The following is a 6589-nucleotide window of genomic DNA, read 5'->3' as shown; positions in this document are numbered from 1 at the left end:
TCGCTAACAGCACTTGCCCCCTACAGTCTGTTCAGGCTACACGGGAGGGTTTTACCTTTGGTACGGCATAGAATGCAAAGTGGCACGGTTAGGATTTCTTTTGGTATTGCCTGTGGCTCCACCACCAACAATCCTCGACTTTCTCTTGGCTGTTCCCTTCGTCGTCTTCACAGTGGAAGCGTCTCCTTAAAATGGTGATGGCCCTTTAAGGCAAACACGCCATGAGCAGCCGGTGCCAACAATTTCCCGAGCTATGCGATCCTCTCCGTGCATATTCATGTGTTATCAGACAATTCGTAAATGCTCGCATGCGGGAGGAAAGCGAAACGGCCAGAGAGGCGAGAAATACAACAGGTGTGAGAGAGAGAGCAACAGTCTACGCCATCGAGATGGTATCAAACACCGCGTTCTGCTGGCGAGCCAGGGTATCAGAGCCCCGATGCCCACGGTTGAATTTCGCAACATTTCTGTGATCCACCAACCCTGAGCTCCAACAGTGCGATGTCACGGGCACGCGTGCATCGCCGCCAATTCCTGGCCAAAAAAAACCATCAACTCATGCGCCAGGAGGGGATGGCGTTCGTCTTGACTCCACTGTGTGTGAACATCGTCACAACTATGACAAAATAAAAAATAAGTTTTACCATTTCCGGCAATAAAACAGGTGTTAAGATGTTCAAACACCAAATACATACCGTTTGGAAGGAATCAAGTCTGCATTACCACACATACTTGTGGCAAAACATACAAAACATGCTCTGAATGTACGCGTAGTCTTTGAAAACGGATTGGCCTACACCAGACAGCCTTGTTGATGGCCTAGTCTCACCACCAGTGTTAGGGCCAGAGAACACCAAAATGCGAACAGTACAAAGACAATGTACTATCGGGTTGAGCAGCTGCAATGATACTGGCAAACGAAAATGTTTCCCATTTTATATTCACACAACTGTCTGGACCACAGAGGGCAGGTTTTGCAGGATTTAAAGGATCCCCCTTCCTTAACAAAGGGACAACTGCATTGGTTCTCACAACTAACGGGGTACATCTCCCTCCTGTGTGCCGGGAGATTTGCAGAAGTCCAAATTGTGGTTTCAGTCTTTCACAGACGCCATATTCTGTGTCCGTGTGCGACTGCAGAGGTGTAGGGAATGCCAACGGGACCTACATCTCTGCTTTATCGACCTGGTCAAGGCCTGTGATGCCAGCAGTAGGCCAGGGCTACGGTGGGGTTGCTTCTTCGTACTTTGTGCGTGCCCTTTGGGGTCATAAGCAAGGGCCTTCACGATGGTGGGCAGGCCCGGGGTGAGGATGCCCCAACTTGCGGTTCGGGGGCCCATTCCCTGTTCGCCCTGGAGGTGCGAGAGCCACCTCATTTGGCCCCTACGGCTAATTGAACAAAATTCGGCCACGATACACGGTAGCTTCGAGAAGCATTCCGTCCATGGCCGTACAGGAGGAACGTCCATCCACAGCGGCTGAGATAACAACAACATCGGGTCGATGCCCAGGGTGAGGTGTGAATGGTGGCCTCCCACACAATTTGGTAATCCCATACCTGTCAACCCCTTGTCAGCGCCCGACCTTATTACAGACCAATTCACACCTCATTGGTCACCCCGTACCATCAACAAATCTCAACTTTCATCCCACAAAGTCCCATGGCAAGACAGAAACACAAATAGACAACGATTACTTTTTTATTGCCCGTGTAGTTGGTTGAACTTTACAGGAACAACGTTTATCTTTCTTAAACCACTTATTTATTTTCATTGTTGAACACGTCCTCCACACTCCACCGTATCCCGGACACCGCGGCTCGCTCGCCGTGCCTCGCCCGTCTCGCTCACCACCTTGGTTCACAGTGTCACGTCGCTTGCTCCACACACACACACGTCTTCAACTCCTCTATCACTACGCTCTCTCCACTGCTGGCTGTCCTCCTCAGCTCCTCCGCTATACAGCGTCGTCGCACGCAGCGAAACCCAATCTCACTTCTCTGTCTCCGCACGCCTCGTCTCCAGCTCCTCTATCACTAGGCTCTCTCCACTGCTAACTGATCCGTCGTCTCCAGCTCCTCTATCACTAGGCTCTCTCCACTGCTAACTGCTTCGTCTCCAGCTCCTCTATCACTATGCTCACTCCACTGCTAACTGCTCCGTCGTCTCCAGCTCCTCTATTACTATGCTCTCTCCACTGCTAACTGATCCGTCGTCTCCAGCTCCTCTATTACTACGCTCTCTCCACTGCTAACTGATCCGTCTTCTTCACTATCACTATGCTCACTCCACTGCTAACTGATCCGTCTCCAGCTCCTCTATCACTAGGCTCTCTCCACTGCTAAATGATCCGTCGTCTCCAGCTCCTCTATCACTATGCTCTCTCCACTGCTAACTGATCCGTCTCCAGCTCCTCTATCACTACGCTCTATCCACTGCTAACTGATCCGTCTCCAGCTCCTCTATCACTACGCTCTTTCCACTGCTAACTGCTTCGTCTTCTTCAGCTCCTGTATCACTATGCTCACTCCACTGCTAACTGCTTCGGCTTCGCTATCACTATGCTCACTCCACTGCTAACTTCTTCAGCTTCGCTATCACTATGCTCACTCCACTGCTAACTGATCCGTCTTCTTCGTCTTCGCTATCACCATGCTCCAACTCTCTTCTAAACTCTGTTTCCGAACTCCACGTCTTCACCGCACAACTCCAATCCCTCTCTCTCTCTGTCTCCCCCCAATTTATCCCCAATCTCATTATCGCTAATTAATTTGTCCGCGTGTCTCCGCACGCCTCGCGTCTTCAACCACCTGCCCTTTTGCCAGACACCTCGGCGCCTCCTCGGCCCCAGCAACAGCACCAACCAATCACAGCCCTTCTGGCTTCATTGTCCCGACCGTAACGTCATCACCCCAGCCCCTTCACCTGGCTGACCTCACACGACCCCACTGTTAAAGCCGCCGCCTCCTCAGGCTGACCACAGGTAAACCCCGCACTGTCCGTGTGTGTGTCTGTGTGGTCAATACACTTGCGCAGTTCCCCCAGCACACATTCATACTCCGCTACACCTGCATTGAAACGGCTGTGCGCCGTATGGACCTGAGAACTCAATGTCCATGTACAAGAATTCTGTGGGGGTGGGGAGTCAGACCGTGTGGCTTGACAGCGGTGTGGTGAACCTCAGTTTCAGGTGCTGCTGGTAACTCCTCGTGCTCGCTGGTCTCTCTCTCTCTCTCGCTCGCTCTCTCCATCACTTGTGATCGGGTTGTTAAAACTCCGGCAAAAGTGCCCAGTCACCGGCTGTTTGCTGGAGCCATCGAATCGTCGAGAAGGTTCGGAGGGGGCGGAGGGGGAACGAGGACCGAGGTTGATGGGGGAGGAGGATGGGGGAGAAGGTTGGGGGAGGAGAAGGATGGGGGAGGATGGGGGAGGAGGATGGGGGAGGAGGTTGGGGGAGGAGAATGATGGGGGAGGAGGAGGTTGATGGGGGAGGATGGGGGAGGAGGTTGGGGGAGGAGGATGGGGGAGGAGGTTGGGGGAGGAGGTTGATGGGGGAGGAGGATGGGGGAGGAGGTTGGGGGAGGAGGTTGGGGGAGGAGGAGGATGGGGGAGGAGGATGGGGGAGGAGGTTGGGGGAGGAGGATGGGGGAGGAGGATGGGGGAGGAGGTTGGGGGAGGAGGAGGATGGGGGAGGAGGTTGGGGGAGGATGGGGGAGGAGGATGGGGGAGGAGGTTGGGGGAGGATGGGGGAGGTGGTTGGGGGAGGAGAAGGATGGGGGAGGAGGATGGGGGAGGAGGAGGATGGGGGAGGAGGATGGGGGAGGAGGTTGGGGGAGGAGGATGGGGGAGGAGGTTGGGGGAGGAGGAGGATGGGGGAGGAGGATGGGGGAGGAGGAGGATGGGGGAGGAGGATGGGGGAGGAGAAGGATGGGGGAGGAGGATGGGGGAGGAGGATGGGGGAGGAGGATGGGGGAGGTGGTTGGGGGAGGAGAAGGATGGGGGAGGAGGATGGGGGAGGAGGAGGATGGGGGAGGAGGATGGGGGAGGAGGTTGGGGGAGGAGGATGGGGGAGGTGGTTGGGGGAGGAGGAGGATGGGGGAGGAGGTTGGGGGAGGATGGGGGAGGTGGTTGGGGGAGGAGAAGGATGGGGGAGGAGGATGGGGGAGGAGGAGGATGGGGGAGGAGGATGGGGGAGGAGGTTGGGGGAGGAGGATGGGGGAGGAGGTTGGGGGAGGAGGAGGATGGAGGAGGAGGATGGGGGAGGAGGATGGGGGAGGAGGTTGATGGGGGAGGAGGTTGGGGGAGGATGGGGGAGGTGGTTGGGGGAGGAGAAGGATGGGGGAGGAGGATGGGGGAGGAGGTTGGGGGAGGAGGAGGATGGGGAGGAGGTTGGGGGAGGAGGAGGATGGGGGAGGAGGTTGATGGGGGAGGAGGTTGATGGGGAAGGAGGTTGATGGGGGAGGAGAAGGATGAGGATGGAGGAGGATGGGGGAGGAGGAGGTTGATGGGGGAGGATGGGGGAGGAGGATGCTGGGTTGCTCGCCACGTGACTCGTGTCGTCATCGCTGCACTCGTGTTCGGACCTCGCCACTGCCGTTGGCCTCGTGAGGGTTCGACCGAGGTCGAGCGAAGTTTTAATCTCACCGGCGGTAGATTTGTCGTCTTATTGTTTTATATTTCACCAGGAGTGGGGGTTTCTTTTAGTTCGCTTCCCCCTCTCTCGTCCACCCCCCCCCCCCCCGAGTGCTTTTAGCCGCCACGAGGTCGACCCCCCCCGCAGCGCAGACTCCCCAGGTGAGAGACATCGCCTCACCACGTGCCCTGGCGACGTTTCTGTGGTGGGCCGTGGTGGTGGTCGTGGTGGTGGTGGCTGCTGCTGAGAGTGAAGCCGGTCACGGTTGCTGGGGAATTTCCACGTTCGCATGGCAGGGCCACTCGACAGTACCTCTACCAAACGTACACATTGATCAATGGGGGGGGGGGGGGGGTACCCCCCCGGGGGGGTACCCCCCCCCCCCCCCGTGTCGCCACGTAACACACTGTTAGCGAGCAGCAGCAGCTACGAAGGCTACGGGCACTGTGGCACACGAGGGGGGTGACGGGCGGCCAGCAACCAAACGCCCGGCCGTCTTTGTCTTCCCTCAGTGGCGACGTTTTGCTACACACCGCACCAGGTTAGGGGGAGGCCCGGGATGGGTTCAGATCATCGTCGCCGGTGTCGGTGGCCGTGAGCTGGAATCGAACTTGGGTGGTCGGGTTCGTAGCGTAGCGCTAACCGCTGCACCACCGCTCCATCATCACCGCCATTACCATCACCACCGCCATCACCGCCATCGTCACCACCACCATCGCCATTTCCACCATCATCGTCACCGCCATTGTCACCATCACCGTCACCTTCATCATCACCGCTATCATCATCACCACCATCATCGTCACCACCACCATCATCACCGCGATTGTCACCACCACTACCATCACCACCACCATCATCACCGCGATTGTCACCACCACTACCATCACCACTACCATCATCACTACCATCATCACCGCCATCGTCACCACCGCCATTACCACCATCATCGTCACCGCCATTATCACCGTCACCACCTTCACCATCGTCACCATCATCACCACCGCCATCATCATCACCGCCATTGTCACCACCACTACCATCATCATCACCATCATCACCACCATCTTCATCGTCACCACCATCGTCACCACCATCATCACCACCACCATCATCATCACCACTACCATCATCATCACCACCATCACCACCATCATCACCGTCACCACCATCTTCATCGTCACCACCATCTTCATCGTCACCACCACCATCATCGTCACCACCACCATCATCACCACCACCATCATCATCACCACCATCATCATCACCACCACCATCATCACCACCATCACCACCATCATCACCACCACCACCATCACCACCATCATCATCACCATCACCACCACCATCATCGCCATCACCACCATCATCACCACCGCCATCACCACCGCCATCATCACCATGTTTGTAAAAAGGAGAGAAGCTTGCGCGCCCCACGTGATGTCGAGGACTTTATATTCGTGGTTGTTTTAGTTTTTATTCTCCAGCCCAACTATTAAACAAGGAGATATTTATACTCTCTGCTTCTGTCGGTCAAGTCACGTAGCTATAAAACAAAACGTCGTGATTTTAATGTATTTTCTACCTCCGTGACTTGAGCGACAGAACCAAAGATTATCTATCCCTGCAGTCACGCAAACTTCAACTCTACATCGGAGCTATTTAAGTTTCTCTATAAACAGCTGCCTGAGGACACCAAGCGAAGGGTGAGACACGCAACGAGAACAACAAGACCCGACGTTTCGTGTTGTTATTCTCGGCGAGGTCTGTGTTTTGTACCAGGTACGTGGTGGTTGTTGAGGGGTGTTTTTGGTTCAGGAATTGAACCCATCCAAGGCGGCTGTGGAGTGTCGACCGCGAAGCTTCAAGCGGCCGTTCAGTTGGCCTGGACGTCCTGGCCCCCGGCCACGTGAATGTGGAATGTCCAGGGCCGCTCGGGGGTGAGGGGGGTGGGGGT

The 6589-nt window shown here is 55.9% G+C and overlaps 1 protein-coding gene across 1 annotated transcript in view; it reads left to right on the top strand.

The window, feature by feature from the left end:
* The first annotated feature begins 5065 nt into the window (after window positions 1-5065).
* Window positions 5066-6589, top strand: part of LOC116943363 (uncharacterized) — a 40563-nt gene continuing 39039 nt past the window's right edge. The window contains exon 1 of the mRNA XM_076067598.1: window positions 5066-5173. The gene's annotated coding sequence lies outside the window, so the exon portion shown is untranslated. The remainder of the gene's footprint in view (window positions 5174-6589) is intronic.

This window comes from Petromyzon marinus, chromosome 17 (genome assembly GCF_048934315.1).
Source record: "Petromyzon marinus isolate PM22_M1 ecotype Great Lakes invasive population chromosome 17, UKy_Petmar_22M1.pri1.0, whole genome shotgun sequence".
Lineage (NCBI taxonomy): Eukaryota > Metazoa > Chordata > Hyperoartia > Petromyzontiformes > Petromyzontidae > Petromyzon > Petromyzon marinus.
Note: the sequence above shows the minus strand (reverse complement) of the source record. Positions and strands in the feature narration are given on the sequence as shown.